Raw genomic sequence first — 19141 nt, 5'->3', positions numbered from 1 at the left:
ATCCAGACTGGGAGCGCTCCCACAATTCAGACTGGGAGCTCTCCCACAATCCAGACTGGGAGCACTGCCACAATCCAGACTGGGAGCACTGCCACAATCCAGACTGGGAGCTCTCCCACATCCAGACTGGAGCTCTCCCACAGTCCAGAGTGGAGCTCTCCCACATCCAGACTGGAGCTCTCCCACAGTCCAGACTGGAGCTCTCCCACAATCCAGACTGGGAGCTCTCCCACAGTCCAGAGTGGAGCTCTCCCACAATCCAGACTGGAGCTCTCCCACAATCCAGACTGGAGCTCTCTCACAGTCCAGACTGGAGCTCTCCCACAATCCAGACTGGAGCTCTCCCACAATCCAGACTGGAGCTCTCCCACAGTCCAGACTGGAGCTCTCCCACAGTCCAGACTGGAGCTCTCCCACCTCATGCTCCATGCTGGACTCTCCTCATGTTCCTGAGACCTCCAGCTGCTTCCAGCTCTGGGGCCCAACACAAGAGTTAAACTGAAAAGAATGAGGTCAGGTTAGACATGGAGAAGAAATTTCAGCCCATGAGGGTGGAGAGGCCCTGGCACAGAGTGCCCAGAGCAGCTGTGGCTGCCCCATCCCTGGAAGTGTCCAAGGCCAGGCTTGGAGAAACCCGGGATAGTGAGAGGTGCCCCTGCCCATGGCAGGGGGTGGAACTTCTCAATTTCCCTTCAAACCCAAAGTGTCCTGTGAATCTGTGCTCACATACAGGCTCCTCTCCCAGAAACCAGCGTGTCCTGAAAGAAGCCAATGTTGTTATGGATTTCAGATGGCAGGAAATAGCATCATGACTCTTTATATGATGGTAAGATGAGACCAAACTTTAGTCTTTTAAATTCTACTTTTACAGAGTAGTTCAGTACCAAGAACATGATTGGTCTTTAGAGTCTACACCCTTTTGTACACATTTCTCACTTCCCAAGGATTGTTTTTGGTTTCCTCTTTAATATTTCCCAGGCCACTTTCTCAGGCCTGTGTGAAGGCAGTATGTGATGATTTCACACACAGTGGCTGCCCAATGCCCAATTTCAGACCAGTGTCAGCACTACAAAGCCAGGATTGCAGACGTGCCCCTCACCAGCCTGTGCTCCAGGAACTGCCAGACCCCTGCACACAGCCCCAGGGCTCTGCCAGTGCAGCTCTCCCTGCTGCCACCCCAACGCTCCCTCGTGACTTTGAAGAGATCAAGACTTAATTTAATAAAAGTTTTGTTTAATAGAGCTGAGGCATATTGACTGACTCATGTCAATGGCTCTGATGCCAGCTGCCAGTCACAGCCATAATTAGAAAATCCTGATGCTGGGAATGTTTTGGGGGAAGGTCCTGTTGTTCTGGTGGCTGAACACATTTCCATCCCCCAGCTACGAGCTTCAGCACTATTGGGAAAAGGAGAGAAGGAACACATCAGTGAAATCCTTCACCCCAGGATATTTGCTGGAGAATTGGCACAAATGCAGTGACAGGAATAGGACATTTTCAGTTTAAGTTTTCATTTAAGTGACTAATTATTTCTTTCCTCATTCTTAATGAACTTGTAATAATAAGAAATAAAGAAATAATAAGAAAGTGTAATATGAAGAAATTTCTTGAAAGAATTGGCAATAACAGGAAAGCAATAAACAGTAACACACTTATAATAAGAAATTAATAACTGTAATAATAAGGAACTAATAATTATTTCTTAATAAAGCAATAAACCAGCCTGGGCTGAGTAAATCCCTGCAGACAAGGGTAAGCAGACAAGGACCAGGAGTGCTGGAGACAACAGGCTGCCATGGACACGGGGATGGGCTGGGAGCTGGGATTGTCCACCTGGAAGGAGGAAAGCCAAGGGGGTTCCCACTGCTGAGACCCCCCTGCAGGAGGGTGGGGAGAGGCTGGGGCCAGGTGTCCTGCTGGTCCCTGGAGGTGACATTCAGCCTCCTGTTGAAGCCTGGAGGTGCACAGGAAGAGGACGAGTAGTGCTGGACCAAGCTGGGACAAGCAAAATGCAAATTGGATATTGAGAAGAAAACCAGCCACGATGGCAGTCAAATACCATGTGCAGAGAGGCTGTGGGATGTGTCCTCATGGATCTGCAGCACAAGGCTGGGGAAAGGCTGAGCACTGGACCTGCTGCAGGGGGCTGGCAGGGGCCTCCACATCCCTTCCCACCCAGATCCACCCTCAATTCCATTGAGCATTTCACATTTCACTGCCTTTTCACTTCTCCCTGTCAGCTCGGGCTGAGGGATCGCCCCTCCATTCTGTGAGACCTCCCCTGCAGAGCTGCCTCCAGCTCTGGAGCCCCCAGCCCAGCAGGGATGTGGAGCCACTGGAGCAAGAGCAGAGGAGGCCACAGAGATGCACTGAGGGCTGGAGCCCCTCTGCTCTGGAGCCAGGCTGGGAGAGCTGGGGGCGCTCACCTGGAGAAGAGAAGGCTCTGGGGAGACCTCAGAGCCCTTTTCAGTGCCTAGAAGGGCTCCAGGAGAGCTGGAAAGGGATTCTGGACAAGGGATGGAGGGACAGAACAAGGGAGAATGGCTTCCCACTCCAGGAGGGCAGGCTTAGATGGGATATTGAGAAGAGATTTCTCCCTGTGAGGATGGGCAGGCCTGGCACAGGGTGCTCAGAGCAGCTGTGGCTGCCCCTGGATCCCTGGAAGTGTCCAAGGCCAGGCTGGACAGGGCTTGGAGCAACCTGGGATGGTTAGAAAGGTGTCCCTGCCATGGCATGGGGGTGGGATGGGATGAGATATGAGATATGAGATGATATGAGATATGAGATGGTCTTTAAGGCCCACTATGATTCTGTGACACACTGCTGGACACACAGGACCAGTGGTGAGCACGGCCCCGTGCTGGCCACTCAGGGAGCAGTGGCCACCCTGATGCAAGGAGGGGACAGGGAAGAGGGCTGGATGCCTTCCCTCAGAACATTTCCAACTGAGCAGCATGAAGAACTCTCCTTCTGGCTGGCTTTGAGTCACAGGCCGTGTGAGGATTGCTTGGCGGCCTGGCAGGCACAGGCTGCCCAGACAATTATTGTCACATCCACGGTGTCTGTTTAAGTGACTCACTCAGATCAGTTTAACCATTCACAGCCAGGGACACACAGCCAGGGAAGCTGCAGTACCACAGCAATGCCGTGCCATGGCCAGCATCACTTCATGTCAGAGTGGCACTGAGAGGGCAGGGGGATGTTTCAGAGGATGACTCAAGCTCCCCACAGCCCACCCAGGGTGTCTGCTCCATTCTCACTGAGCACTGTGAGAGCAGAGACGTCTGTCCCCACGGCCACGTGTCCCCAGTCTCTGCTGGGAGGGAGAAGGAGTCTTTGGTCCAAGGTCGAGTCTTCCACTCCTGAGAATCCCCAGGGCCTGCTGTGAGTGCTGGAGGGAGCCCAGGCAGTGCAGGGAGCAGGCAGGGACACAAACTCTTCCTCCTCCCTCTGTCAACAGCTAACGAGGCCCTTGTGTGACAGAGAGCAGACACAGCCCAGGCTGGTAACACTGCAGGCAGGCAGGAGCAGGCAGGCAAAAGCAGATGCAGGAGCAGGCAGGAGCAGGCAGGCAAAAGCAGATAGAGCAGGCAGGGATAGGCAGGGATAGGCAGGAATAGGCAGGAATAGGCAGGAACAGGCAGGGATATGCAGGAATAGGCAGGAACAGGCAGGGATATGCAGGAATAGGCGGGAATAGGCAGGGATAGGCAGGAGCAGGCAGGAGCAGGCAGGGATAGGCAGGGATATGCAGGAATAGGTAGACAGGAGCAGGCAGGATCTTGCAGGCAGGAACAGGTAGGTAAAAGCAGATAGAGCAGGCAGGAGCAGGCAGGAGCAGGCAGGAATAGGCAGGAATAGGCAGGGATAGGCAGGAATAGGCAGGGATAGGCAGGAATAAGCAGGGATAGGCAGGAGCAGGCAGGAGCAGGCAGAGAGGCAGGAGGAGGATGGAGCAGGCTGGAGAGCAGGCACAGAGCTGCCCCCTTCACAGGCAGGTGAGTGCAGGCACTGTCACTGTAGCTCCCTGGACATCGTGGTGACAGTGACTTTGCTTACAAGCTGCTCAGCCTTTGAGCTGCCTCACTCTTTGCTGGCACTAAGAAACTTCACCTCAGCAACCTGCAGGTCTTCACTGACAATAACCAACCAACATCATTGAGAAAAGTGCAATTCTAAGCTAACTCCCAGCTGAGTTACCTGGCAAAGCTGGAAGGAATCTTTTTGGCAAAGACTTAGCTCTTTCAATAAAAAATGAAAGAAGATCCTGAGAATAGTTCCTTGAAGGAAAATTTAAAAAAATAAACCTCTCTTGTTTACCTTGGCACTTTCATTAAAGGAATGCTGGGTATTTTTTAAAAGTGAATGCAAAGAGGAAGCACAGGTCTGGAAGCCCCACAAGGATCTGGTCTCTGGGAGCAAATAATAAGGAATCCTTCCTAGGAACTCTATGGAGATTGCAGAAACATCTTCCATAGTGTTTCATGGCCTTAAAGCAATACAAATAAAATCTGTTTTAAAAGCCACTAGTGATGGAATTGGCTAGAAAGCAACCCCCAGTACCAGCACAGACTGGAGGATGAACAGAGATGGAGGGATGTAGGGCAGCTCTGTGAAGGACTTTCCAGCTGAAGTCCCATTTGCCAGAAGAGATTTGGGACATCAGTGACCTCTGTGCAGTCCTTCAGTTCCCAAAGGCTGACATTTATTCTTGGAAACAGAGCTCAAGAGTTTCACATTGCAAACTTATTGATTCAAGCTGTGGGAAAACAAGAACAAAAACATCACATGCTGACTCAACCCTTTCCTAATTTTCTGGAATTTTTTCAGCTCTGACCAACACAACCATTTGCAGCAGGTATGACAGAATGGGGAGCAGGCAGAGGGGGACAGGGGAGAACTGCTCAACCTCTGCTCCAAGCAGAGCCAGGCCTGTCCCAGGCATGCAGGAGCAACACAAGGAGCTTCAGCTGCCTGCCAGGCTGTGGAAACAGGACATGACAAGGTCACCACCTGCCTTTGCCAGGAGCAGGGCACAGGAGACATCCAGGACTGTCAGGAGGGAGCAGCAGCCCTGGGATTTTTAACTTCCTGCATGCCAGGAAGAAATTCTGTTCAAGGTGCAGCAAGGAGAGATGCTGCCAGGATTCAAGGTCAGTGCAAAGGGCTTTTACACAGCAGAAAAGATATGATGCACAGAAGGGTCTGAAAGGCTTGTGGGATCTCCTGGGATGGAAGGTACACCCTGAAATACCCTCATTCATCCACCTGGCTGTGTTTTGGAGTGATCCAGAATAGATTAAATTGTAGCTTTTGACTTTTTACATCATGAAAAAGGAAGAAGGTGACATCACAGAATCCTAGAGTCACAGAGGGGTTTGGGTTGGAAGGCACCTTGAAGATCATTCCCACTCCTTCAACTAGATCAGGTTGCTCCAAACCCTGTCCATCCTGGTTTTGGACACTTCCAGAGATGGGACATTTAAGTGAGCTCCTGTAACATATTCACAGGTAATTAAAAGCTGGTACCATCAGTGGAATTGCATTTGTATAATACCATTTGATAGCAGTGGGGATGGATCTTGTTTCCCAGACTCAGGACTCCCAGCACGATCCCCACGGGCTGCCAGGCCAGCCCAGTCACTGAGAAGGGCACAGTCCTGGGGCTTTCCCACCAGGAATTGGGCTTGTAACACCACAGTGGCCATGGGCACCCTGTGCAGCAAGCCCAGCTCAGCCCCTCCACAGCTGGGACACCTTCAGGATGTTCTCATTCTGTGGTCATCTTCCAACTGCTCCTGCTGCTCCAAACCAGCCTCAGGGCTGGAAAATCCCCACGGGAGGCCAATCTCAGGGTGGAAGGAGAGCTGTGCTGTGTGTTAGCCACAGAGCCAATGAATCCTCAGGGGTGGGAAGGACATTCAAGACCATCAAGTCCAATGTTTGACCAAATACCACCATGCCCACTAAACCACAGCACTACACACCCAGGGATGGAGACTCCACCACAGTCTTGTGACAAGACTTAACCACTCTTTCAGTAAGGAATTTTTTTCTAATATCCAACCTAACCCTCCCCTGGCACAACTTCAGGCTGTTTCCTCTTGTCTTGTCTGGTCCCTGGGAGCAGAGCCTGACCCTCACCTGGCTGTCCCCTCCTGTCAGGAGTTGTGCAGAGCCACAAGGTCCCTCCCTGAGCCTCCTTTTCTCCAGCCAGAGCTCTCCCAGCTGCTCCTGGTTTTCCAGACCCTTCCAGGTAACAGATCTGATGGGAGCCCTGATGGCAGCACAGGATCCAGCCAGAGCTGTGGGGCTGAGGGCAGGTGGCTGCATCCCCTGGGACTCATCCCAGCCTCACGAGGGGCACCCAGTTAAGACAACAAAATCTATGCAAGCAAACTGCTCTGGATGGCTGCTCCCACCTGCTGCAAACGTGCCAATCTGTCAGAGCTCCTCAGCCCTGCAGCATCACTCCCAAAGTTGTTCTCCTGGAGCAATGAAACCCCCCTTCCCTTTCCATGGACGTCTTCTGTCCTCCCTATGGCTCTCCTCCAAGCCCTTCCATTCATCCTGTTAGCTCCAGGGCAGCACTAGAGACACCAGCCCCTCCCCTGCCTGCTCCCATTCTGCTGGAGCCACACACAAACCCTTGGCAGCCCCAGGATGGACACAGGGCACTGGGATGCAGTGCTGGAGCTCACAGGGACCAAAGCTGCCCCAGCCCTCCACAGACACTGAGGGCACAGGAACCAACCAAAGCTCCTCAGCTCTATTTTTACAACACTGCCTGCACTAATTGTCTTACCTCCTTTAGTTCTCCCTATCAAATTTCACTTCGAATACTCCATTATTTTACTCAGAAGCAAGGTCAGTTTAATCAGTCAATAATTACCCAGCTCATTCCCTCTCTCTTTAGAATCGATGCTCTTCTACCTCCCAAGCTCCCAGTGCCCACTAGGTGTGCCAGAAATTATTGGAAATCAACACTAATGGCAACGGCACCATCTTACTCAGCTCCTGGAAAACTTCCCAATCAATACCTTCAGGCAGCCTGAATCCAGCAGTGCCTATTTTTGGTATCAGCTGTTTAGCAACAAACTGATTTACTGCTGGAATGCTGGAATTTAATCAGCATAAGATACACCATGTATTTCCAATAAAAAGAGAAGTGTTTCCCATATATATTTGTGTCCTTTCTGCATATTCTCCCATTTTCCTTTACTAATGCACCAGAATGGTTGAGAGGCTCTGCTCCTCTTTAAGCACCTCAAGGAAACTTCAGCTTGTCCTTCAGGACACTGCTGGGTGGATTTCTGGCTCCCTGTGACTCCCAGCTCCAGTTTCTGTGGCACTGGGAGAGGGTGGGAAATATTCTCCTCTCTCACCATGGGAGAACAGAGACAAATCTAAATCCATGGCAAGTGAAACTCCAAGAGCAGGAGGCACAGAGAAGTGGTAAGAAACACTCAGGCATGCAGGGAGGACAAAGTGTTTTAAATTTATTCTGTGAGCACTTGATATCAAGGAGCAAGACAAGGCCAGATGACCGAGTGTCCCTGGTACTGAGACCTGCCCTTGAAGGGTCCTTCTGCCAGGCTGTGACAAACATATTTCATACTTCATCCAAACAAATCTTTCTCCCAGGTGCAAGGAACACAAACTAGGCTGAATTTGGGTTCACAGACATGCAACTGCAATTCTGTAGGGTTTTAACTGGTCTTGCAAAGAGAGATGCCTGAAGAAATTAAATAACCTTTTTGTCCCAAGCTTTAATCACAGGATCATGGACTCACAGGGTGGTTTGGGTTGGAAGAGACCTTCAAAGATCATCCAGTACAACCCCCTGCCATGGGCAGGGACACCTTCCACTAGACCAGGTTGCTCCAAGCCCTGTCCAACCTGGGCTTAAACACTTCCAGGCTGGATGTGGCATCCACAGCTGCTCTGGGCACCCTGTGCCAGCCCCTCATGGACTGACATTTCTTCCCCATGTCCAGCCTGACTCCACCCTCTGTTCCAACACCACTGTCCTGTGCTGGGACCCCAGAGCTGCAGGCAGCTCCAGGAAGTCTCGGGAGAGCGGAGTAGAGGGGGAACATCCCCTCCCTCCCCTGCTGCCCTCACTGCTGAGGATGAGCCCAGGAGACACCTGGATTTCTGTGCTGCCAGTGCCCATGGCTAGGTCAAGTCCCATTTGTCACTCCCCGGAATCCTCCAGTTCTTCTCTGCATCCATCCATCCCTCCACCCATCCATCCCTCCCTCCCTCCATCCATCCATCCATCATCCATCCCTCCATCCATCCATCCGTCCCTCCATCCCTCCATCCATCCCTCCATCCATCCATCCATCCCTCCATCCATCCCTCCATCCATCCATCATCCATCCATCCATCCATCCATCCATCCATCCATCCATCCATCCATCCATCCCTCCATCCATCCATCCATCCATCCATCCATCCATCCATCCATCATCCATCCATCCATCCATCCATCCATCCATCCATCATCCATCCATCCATCCATCCATCCCTCCATCCATCCCTCCCTCCATCCCCCAGTCTGTGCAGCCACTGGCAATTGCCCAGCCCACATTCAGCCCTTGCTTTTGGCCTAGCTCAACTCCATGAGCCTCTCAAGCTTTTGGTAACTTTATTCCTGTCCTTCACTATCCTAAGGGACTTTACCCACCCCTCCCCGGGTCCTGGGACACACCACAGCTCTTCCCAAGTTCAGACAGGCCCCAAATGCTGCATCCAAACTGTTCTGGATGAGGGAGTGAGTCTGTGAGGGGCCCTGTGACTCAGCATCCCAAAGGACGGGGAGAAGGAGGCCCTGATGGAGGGGCTGGTGCAGCAGGAGGGAGCAAAGTCCTTCACCCCTGCACAAGGTGACACACAGGGAGCCCATTTGGACAGAGACACGGGGCTCTGTGCAGAAAGGAAGCCAGCTGGGAATTGTGGAAAGGTTATTTTTAGAGTTGCACATTTCCATGATAAAGAGCAAGTATTACCTCTGGCTGAAAACTTTTTATAGCACTGGCAGAAAAAAAAAAACCTGACCAGAAGTAGTCCTACATCCCAGAGCTTCAGCTTGAGATGCTGCAGTTGGTACCCAAAGCAGCAAATGTGAAATAAAGACTCAAAATGCACCCACAAAGAATTCAAGACACCTGAACATGCCAAATCCAGATTTTTTCCTAAAAAAAAAAAAAAAGAAAGAAAAAAACACCAAAAAAAGGTGTGATTTATATTTTTTAAACACTGACTGAAGTGCAGGGAATTGTGTAATTTCATTCAGATTGTCAGGTCCCAGTGAGGACAACACACAGGCTAGGTCACAGTAGCAAGAGGAAGGGCTTTAAGGACATCTTGCAGCCACTGTCACCTGCAGCCACTGTCACCTGCAGCCACCAGCCCTGCATTGTGGTTGTCTGGCAGCTTCTTCAGACTCCACTAACTCAAGGAAATGGGACAGCCCAAAATTCCAAGTTGGAAGGAAGGTATAACGCACAGGTTGCCCTGTAAATATGAGAGATCCAAATGGCTGGTTCTCAGGGAAAGGTCAAAAAGGGGAAAAAATCCCCTCACCGTGCTGGGTACTAGTTCAAGGATCTTTTCATACAGCCATGGACCTGCAGGGGGGTTTGGGCTGGAAAATCCCATCTCATTCCACCCCCTGCCATGGCCAGGGACACCTTCCACTGGACCAGATTGCTCCAAGCCCTGTCCAACCTGGCCTCGAGCATTTGCAAGGATGAGGCAGCCACAGCTGCTCTGCACAGCCTGTGCCAGGGCCTCAGCACCCTCATGGTACAACATTTCTTCCTTTTCTTGCAGGTGACAGCAGCAGCAAGGCAGGGTTTGGTCCATCCATCCCCCCTGCACACAGGGCTCCAAACACAGCAGTGAGCCAGCCCTGTGCCTGCAAGTGAGTTCCATGTGCTCTTCCATGATCCCCATCTCAAGGCTGACTCACTGCCTCCATCTCTGGCTTGTTCATTTACCAAAATCAGAAACAACTTCCTCCTGGTGCAGCTCGGGAGCAGGGGAACACACCTGCCACTGGCTGGGGACCTCCCTCCCCCAAGCAAGGGGAACAATTGGCAGCTCTGCCCAGCACCTCCCATCCACTGACCCTGCGCTCTCCAGGAGCTGCTTGGGACCTGTGTGCCACGGGAGCCACTGCCACGTGTGCTGTGGGAGCTGCAGGAGCTGTGTGGGACAGGAGCCGTGTGCTGCACGTTTAGGGAGCTGTGTGGGAGCTTTGTGCCACGGGAGCCGTGTGCCATGGGAGCTGTGTGCTGTGGAGCTGTGTGCTGTGGGAGCTGTGTGCTGTGGAGCTGTGTGCTGTGGGAGCTGTGTGCTGTGGAGCTGTGTGCTGTGGAGCTGTGTGCTGTGGGAGCCAAACGTTTTGGGAGCTGTGGGAGCTGTGTGGGAGCTGTGTGCTGTGGCAGTAATGTGCTGTGGGAGGTTTGTGCCAGGGGATTGTGTGCCATGGGACCCACGTGTCATGGCAGCTGTGTGCCAGGGGAGCTGTGTGACGTGGAGCTGTGTGCCATACAGCTGTGTGCCATGGAATCTGTGTGCCATACAGCTGTGTGCCATGGAATCTGTGTGCCATACAGCTGTGTGCCATGGAATCTGTGTGCCATACAGCTGTGTGCCATCAGATTGTGTGCCACGGGACCCACGTGTTACGGCAGCTGTGTGCCATGGGGCCTGTGCCATGCAGCCCCGTGCCATGCAGCCCCACGCTGCAGTGACACACATGCAGCACAGCCATGCAGTGACACACACGCGGCACAGCCATGCAGTGACACACACGCGGCACAGCCATGCAGTGAGCACACACGCAGCACAGCCATGCAGTGAGCACACGTGCAGCACAGCCATGCAGTGACACACACACAGCACAGCCATGCAGTGACACACATGCAGCACAGCCATGCAGTGAGCACACACGCAGCACAGCCATGCAGTGACACACACGCAGCCATGCAGTGAGCACACACGCAGCACAGCCATGCAGTGAGCACACACGCAGCACAGCCATGCAGTGACACACACGCAGCACAGCCATGCAGTGACACACACGTGGCACAGCCATGCAGTGACACACACGCAGCACAGCCATGCAGTGAGCACACACGCAGCACAGCCATGCAGTGACACACACGCAGCACAGCCATGCAGTGAGCACACATGCAGCACAGCCATGCAGTGACACACACGCAGCCATGCCGTGACAAACACGCAGCACAGCCATGCAGTGACACACATGCAGCACAGCCATGCAGTGACACACACGCAGCACAGCCATGCAGTGAGCACACATGCAGCACAGCCATGCAGTGACACACACGCAGCCATGCCGTGACAAACACGCAGCACAGCCATGCAGTGACACACATGCAGCACAGCCATGCAGTGAGCACACACGCAGCACAGCCATGCAGTGACACACACGCAGCACAGCCATGCAGTGAGCACACACGCAGCACAGCCATGCAGTGAGCACACACGCAGCACAGCCATGCAGTGACACACACGCAGCACAGCCATGCAGTGACACACATGCAGCACAGCCATGCAGTGACACACACGCAGCACAGCCATGCAGTGAGCACACACGCAGCACAGCCATGCAGTGACACACACGCAGCACAGCCATGCAGTGAGCACACACGCAGCACAGCCATGCAGTGACACACACGCAGCCATGCAGTGACACACATGCAGCACAGCCATGCAGTGACACACACGCAGCACAGCCGCCGTGCCCGCGGTGCCGACGTGCTCCTGGGCACGCTCGCTCGGCTGCCGCTCCTCCCTGGCCCCGCGTCACCGCCGTGTCATCGCCGCCTGCTGCACCGCGCTCGGGAACTCAGCGCAGGGGAAACCTCCCGTCCAAGGGGGAGGGAGCAGGGAATCCCAAAAGCAAGCGGGGCGCAGCCCCTGCTCTCCTCCCGCTTCCCAGCCCCGGTTTTCCTGCAGTGTTCTTGCCCCGCGCTCCCTGGCAGGGCAGGGGACCTCGGACACAGGGAGGGAGGGAGGGAGGCGTGTGGGAGAAACCCCGAACACGCCTTTAACAAGAGAGATGAAATCACGCAGCTGGAATGAACAGAGAATAACAGAGATGGTACACATTCCTGCAGAACAATGCAGTGATGCAATGGATCACTGGGGGGAATGAGGATGGATGCAGCTCTGGCACTGCACAGGACAGCTGCAAAGGGCTCACCCGCCCTGCCCAGCCCTTGCAGTAATTTTGTGTGCTGTCTGCTGGTGATCCCCATGCTTCTCCCTTGGCAGCTCCTTTCCCACTCTCTGCTGGCCCCACATCCCTGCAGTCTCCTCCCAAGCCCTCCTTCACCCTCTTCTGTTGGATCCTCTTGCTGTCTGTCTCCTTTAATTACGGCTCCATCTTCACACTCTGGAATTCACTCTCCTCTGCCAATTCATTCTCCAGATTCCTTCCTTGGCCAGGATTTGCCTTCTCCATTCCCTCCAATCCTGGGTTCAGTTTTAGTTGTGTCAGGGGAAATTTAGGTTGGATAGTGGGGGAAATTTGTTCATGAAAGGCCTGTCCAGCCCTGGCACAGGTGCCCAGGACAGTGATGGAGGCACTGTCCCCGGATGGGTTTAACACACGTGTGGATGTGGCACTTGGGGACATGGGTTAGTGGTGGGCCTTGACAGTGCTGGGGAAATAGCAGGACTGAATGATCTTGGAAGTCTTTCCCAACCTTAATGAATCCATGATTCTATTCCCTACCCATTAGCAACCCCAACACAACCACAGCAGCTTCTCCTCCTCCTCCTCCCCTGTTTGCACTCTGTATCTGCACGCCCTTCACTCTGCAAGGTAATATTTCTTTTAGAGAACAGGATTTATATTCTTTAGGGGAATCCTTGGGGAAATCTTGCACTGGGGTATCTTCCAACCACGTTTGGCTGTATCCAGGGTATTCTGAGCACCACACCCACAGTGTATCCTGGTCCTCCCGAGAGAGAGAGGCTTTCCCCAACAAAGCCTTTTTGCAAGTTATCCTTTCCCACATTTGCAGCCCCTCAGAGCAAGATGTGCAGGGAAGGAAAAGCACAAAGAAGAGTGTCTCTGGTTTTATGGCAGGATGCAGCAGCCAGGCACACGTGGGTGTATCTCACTCATGCTACCAAGCTGGACACAGGGACCACATGATTCAAGATTTGGGGTGGGATAGGAACAAAATGATGCCTGAGCCCCATTGCAGGGGTCAGTCCTGGGGCAGGTTCCATTCAGTGTTTGCATTAAGAGCTCACAGACTGCAGGAAAACCCATCCACCAGCCTGCAGGGTGGCACAGGAGAGCTGTGCTGGCCTCACACATCTGCTCGAAAGTTAATCTTGATTAATTACAAATCCAGGCTAAAGTCAATTACAGACACACTGCAGAAGGACCAGTCTCAGCTGGTTCCCAGGGCTAACAATAATCTACCAGTCAAATACAATTCCAGAATCTTGTACCTGCTCATATGCCGGGAGGAGCTGTTCCAAGGAGCCTTCCAAGGAAGGCTGCAGTCAACAGCAGGATGGTATGTGTGGGGATCAAAGGCAACCTTTTTCCTTGCAAAAGAGCAAATCTGAGCAGGAGTTGGGCAGACTGAGTTTCCCAAGCTCAGATGAGGTCTGTAACCCCAGCCCCTAACACAACACTGGCCCTGAGTCCCCACAGTGCTTCCACACTGAGCAGCCAAGGGTGTCCTGGGAGAAAATCAGGTGCAACAGCGGCTGGAAAGGAGGATTTAACCCAAGGGAGGTCTAGAGATCCTGCCTGATTGCTGCAGTGGGTGCTGCCCACAGACACAGCAGCCTCAACACCACCTAATGTCAGCAAGATCTGGTTAATCCAGTTTTTGAGAAGTTGGTGATCACTAATGCTTGGCTTGCCAACTTCTGGCAGTCTGTGGTTATTGAATCTCCTCCTCCTGGGCTGAGGGAAGCTCAGGACTCCCATTCCAGGCTCAGGGATGCCACAGGACTGCCAGCCCAGAACTGGGACAGGAACTGTTCCAGGTGCCACACCAGTGTGCAATGGTCAGGAGGGACAGGCTCTGGTTTCCACCTCAGGAGCTAACAATGGTCTCTGAACATCTGAGAACCACACACCAACCGTCCATGGACATGGGCCCCTTGATAGAGAAGGTCTGTGTTCTCAAGCAGCCACCCCTGACCCGAAGTTCACATTCTCTGGACCAAAGCAGGCACCAAATCTGCACTTGGGTTGTCAGGGATCTCCACTGACTGAGGCCTCATCCCTTTCATGGAGGACACATTCCCTGGGCCCTTTGGAATGGCAGGATTTCAGTCTTTCCTGGTCTCGACCTCCCACAGCCTCCAGGGGTGGAGCAGAGGCGTGTGCCAACACCAACCAACCTGTGGTTGTGTGAGGAAAGGGGTTTTATACAATGCTGACTGACCACAGGTCACACAGAGACGCTGTGCAGTCTCCACACTTGGGATATCCCCAAACCATCAGGACACAGCCCTGGGAAACCTGCTCCAGGTGACCCAGCTTAACCCAGGTGACCAGGTGATGTCCAAAGGTCACTCCCCACTTCAACCAATCTGCTTCTGTAAAAAGAGGGAGCTGCAGTGCCCTGTGATGCATCAGAGCAGAAAAAGGATGCTGCCATGCTGTGGTTTGGGGTGTCACAGGAGGCCACGTGGCTGCAGAACATCACCTGCCCCATATGGGACATGCAGCACTCCCAACCAGGGCTGGAGTAAGAGGCTGAGGGACACACCAAAGGGAAATTCCTCATCTGGACACTGCCTGAAGCAGCTGGGAGGAGAGCCAGGAAAGCAAGGAGATGGCATTAGGAGTTGTCCAAGAACAAGAGAAAATGCTTTACAGAGATCCCACAGACGTGGTTGTTCCAATCTGCTCTCACCTCACTGGGAGGAAATGCTGGAAGCTGAAGAGCTGGTCAGCGTCCAGCATGTCCCTTCATCAAAACCTTGAACTCCTGGACCCCTCCTTTGTCAAACTCAGTGTACCAAGTCAGTGGCAGGGAGAGCCAGGACACAGCCAGCTGAAGGCACAGCAGTGCCAGGCAGCACTGTGGTCCTGCACCACCAGCAGTCCAGCCATCCCCACCCATGTCTGATGACATCAACCAACAGAGGAGGAGGCAACAGGAGGAGACAAGTGGACAGGCACTGATGGAAGACACCACAGGGCTGTCACGGATCAGAGGGGAGGCACTAATGATACTGCTTCAGACAATGAATTGGATTTATCCATCTCCAGCAGACCCAAACTGGGAAAGAGGCTCACCTTCCCCTGAGCTGGAACACCCCCTGCCTCTACCTGAGTTAAGGCACCCTCCAAGAAAGACTCAGCATCTATCCCTAACAAACTGGGCAGCAGTCAGACACCAAGCAATCAAAGACAAGCACTTTAATCTGGCTGAAGAGCTGCTTATGGCTCTGCCAGTTAGATTTGGTGCAGGGCTGCCTCTTTGTCCAACTCAGTGTACCAAGTCCCGTGGCAGGGAGAGCCAGGACACACAGCCAGCTGAAGGCACAGCAGTGCCAGGTGGCACTGTGGTCCTGCACCACCAGCACTGTCTGGCTGGAGAGTCCAGCCATCCCCACCCATGTCTGATGACACCAAGCTGTCTTTCTCTCTGAATTTCCTGCTTGTCCATGTCCTGCAACACAGGATGCTCTTAATCTCCTCCCCCAGACACATTACAAAGAGCAAGGAACAACCAGGAATAACCAGCAGCAAGGAGTCCAAATCTAACACTGGAGCAGTGCTGCTGCTGTGGCCAGATGGCTCTGAGAAGGTGAATCTCCACCAAGTTTTTGTGAAGAAAACCCCAGCCTTTCACATCATATCAAGAAACAACAGCTCAGGCTGGTGCTGCCTTTCAGCAGGATTGCACACACACACACACTGGCCACAAAGCTCTCTCCCTCTGGCACAACCAGCATCCCACTAGGAGCAAGTCCATTTCCTCTTACCATTAATTATTATATTTTAGCAACCTACAAGGATTGAATAGCTCATTCCAAAGCTCTTCCTAGTTGTTTCAGCACCCCCCTCCTGCCAAGGTAAGGTGGGAATTTCTGCCCTCACGCTGTGAAAGATGCCATGTGACAGATGAAGCCCCCAAACACCCTAAAACCACTGAGATAAAGGCTAAAACCCTTCTCCAGCACCAGTGCTTTCCCCAGACTGACCCAAGGGAGAGGCTGCTCAGCAGGAGATGGTTGGCAAGCAAGGGTGACAGCTCTGCAGCAGATTTTATCCACTGCTTCCCCAGGGCTAGCTCTGCTGAGACTGAACAAGGGGCCACAGCTCAGGGCACTGCTCCCTCAGTTTGTCAGCACTGTGGCCCAGCTCTGCCCGCTCTGTCCTGACATTTCAGGAGCTCTGTGGGAGCTATTCTGGTCTCTGCCAAGGGCAGAGCTCTGACACAGGCAGCCAGGGGAAGGGGGAGGCAAGGGGGATGCAGGAGGAGAAGCCTCCCAGACAATGCACAGATCAGCATCACACCCAAGTCGTGGAGCCCCACACAGGCTGCTCAAGTGAAGGGGGATTTGCTTCCAGCCTGCCCCGGGCTGGGGAATTGGGAAACTCCACAGAGCTGTCCTGAAGGAGGACATGGCACCACCTCACACAGGGAAGCCTGACCTGCCAGCCCCCTTCCACCACCTCCAAGTGCAGCCAAACCTGCACATCCCAACTTGGACAGGCACAGGAGCAGGAGCAGCTCAGCAGAGCACCAGGAGCCTGTACAGCACCTCAGAGAATCACAGAATCATGGACTGGTTTGGGTTGGAAGGGACCTTCAAAGGTGACCCAGTCCAACCCAGTGCCAAGGGCAGGGACACCTTCCACCATCCCAGGCTGCTCCAAGCTGCATCCATCCTGGGCTTGGACACTGCCAGGGATGGGGCAGCCACAGCTGCTCTGGGCAACCTGTGCCAGGGCCTCACCTCCATCACAGGTAAGAATTTCTTCTTAATATCTAATCTAATCTAATCTAATCTAATCTAATCTAATCTAATCTAATCTCCCCTCTTTTAGATTAAAACTTGTTCTGTCACTATTTGCATGTAGAAAGTCACTCTCTCTCTTTTTATAAGCCCCCTTCAGGCTGGAAGGGGCTCCAGGCTCTCCCCAGAGCCTTCTCATCTCTCAGCTGAGCACCCCCAGCTCTCTCAGCCTGCCTCCAGGGCAGAGGGGCTCCAGCCCTTGATTCTTCCACATTTCCCTGTGGAGGGCCAGGTCAGAGAGCACATCTCACCACCAGGAGCTGAGCCTGGAAGAACAGATCAAGGCAGAGGGCACAGCAGGGCTGGCATGCTTCAGCCCTGCTGGGTACAATTTTCCCTGCAAAAGGCAAGCAGGAAGGTATTTTCAATTTACATTCCTCCTGCAATGTTAATTAGGAGCCCCAGGCACACATAAGGAAGGAGAGTTTTCCAAGTCCCAGGTCCACCAAGCCACAACTGCTGTGTAAAACTCCAGGTCCTGCTTGAGACAAACCTGGGCAGTTCAGAACCTGGTGCCTTCAGGTAACTCAAGTTGGTGTCCTACTGTATTCAAAACTGGAAATAGGAATACCAGCCTTGGGGGATCACAGGATTATGGTCCTCCTGCTAGAGATGGAGCAAGGCAGCAGCAGCATTCCCCACAGCTGAGGTGCCAGAGCAGCTGACTGCAAGAAGATCACACCAGGGGCTCAGAAAAGCCTGTTTACATCACAAGAATTTGGATTTTTCACATGAAAAATTACTTCAATCATAAAAATACATGGGGTTTTTTTTTCATTTTTCTGCTGCTCACAGCTGATGGGACGTCATTCCCAGCTGCTCCATCCATCTCAATGACCACCCTCCCACCAGTGGTGGGTTCAGAGGCTGGTCCCAAGGGGAAGCCCTTCATCAGCAAAGTTAATGACTAATTTCTTCACTTCAGGCTGCTGGAAAAAGCAGCTCAGAGCTTTTCTAGCAAGACAGCAGGAGTTCCCCAGGGCCTTGGTGCTGTGTCCAACACCCTGCTCAGACCTGGTACACCCTGGAAATGGAGCTACAATGGCAAACACTGACAAGTCCTTTTATCAGCACTTTTTTCATGTAAAACTGAACAACAGGGCAAACAAAAAAGAACAAGATCGAGAGTCTAAATGTCACTTCATTATCTTTTCAATTAGGAGCAAATTTTATACATCTTTCCCCAGCTAAATCTTGTGAGCAGCTCCATTTGATGTGGCTCAACCACTGCAGAATTGGTACAGCAGGAACTAAGCAGGATCTTCTTAAAATTCAGAAGAAAATAAGGTGGGTGATGTTCTGCCTACATTCTCCAACTTGCTTTCCCACCAGGCTGCCTTCCTGTAGCACCAGAAGCTATTAAAAGACCTTGCAGTAGTCTCAAGAGCACAGAATTATCTTCCAGATTGGGAGCTCCAGATTCTTTTTGGTCTTGGTGAGATACATAATCCACACATGGTGCCATTACCCACTCTAAGCACTGTCTCTGCAAGAACCCAGATGGATGCCAAGAATAAGGCACTTCTTATAGCTGAGGCATTTTTAAGAGATGTTAACATGCCTTGCATAAACGTGTCCTACTTTCTGACTTGGGCTGAACACACATGAGTCACTCAGCTGCATCCTCCTAAATGCCCACACCTGTACAGAAAAATCCCACCTCCTCTCTCACACACCCAACCTGATCAGGAAGTGGTGACAAAGACAGGAACTTGCTGGTTTTATCATCATGATTCAAAACTTTTAAGCCCTCAATGGAAAAAAAAAAAAAGTTACTCCAAATCATTGCCCGGCACGCTGCGGAGTCACCTTCCACCATCCCCACAGGAGGATGCTTCACAGGGGACTCTGAGCTCAGGACAAGTCCTAAAAACAAGGTATCAGCATGAGGTTGGAATTGCCTTTCATCACAGAACAGTAGGTGAGGTGACAAGAAGTGACACAGAGACTTCATGCTCCTTCCAAGTACAGCAGGGACAATGCTCTGCACCACACAAGGACGAGGCTCTGCTGCCTTCTGAGAGCAGATGTAGCACCTGACTGCTCTGCTGCCCCTCCCGGGGAAAGAGGAGCCTTTCAAGCCTCGACA

General features: G+C 52.6%; 1 protein-coding gene across 2 annotated transcripts in view; it reads right to left on the bottom strand.

Moving 5' to 3' along the window:
• The window catches only part of STX1A (syntaxin 1A), a 69945-nt gene that overhangs the window by 18899 nt on the left and 31905 nt on the right, over nt 1-19141 (bottom strand). The gene's annotated exons all lie outside the window — the stretch shown is intronic.

This window comes from Prinia subflava, chromosome 8 (assembly GCF_021018805.1).
Source record: "Prinia subflava isolate CZ2003 ecotype Zambia chromosome 8, Cam_Psub_1.2, whole genome shotgun sequence".
Classification (NCBI taxonomy): domain Eukaryota; kingdom Metazoa; phylum Chordata; class Aves; order Passeriformes; family Cisticolidae; genus Prinia; species Prinia subflava.
The sequence above is the reverse complement of the archived record's forward strand: the minus strand, read 5'-3'. Positions and strand labels throughout refer to the sequence as shown.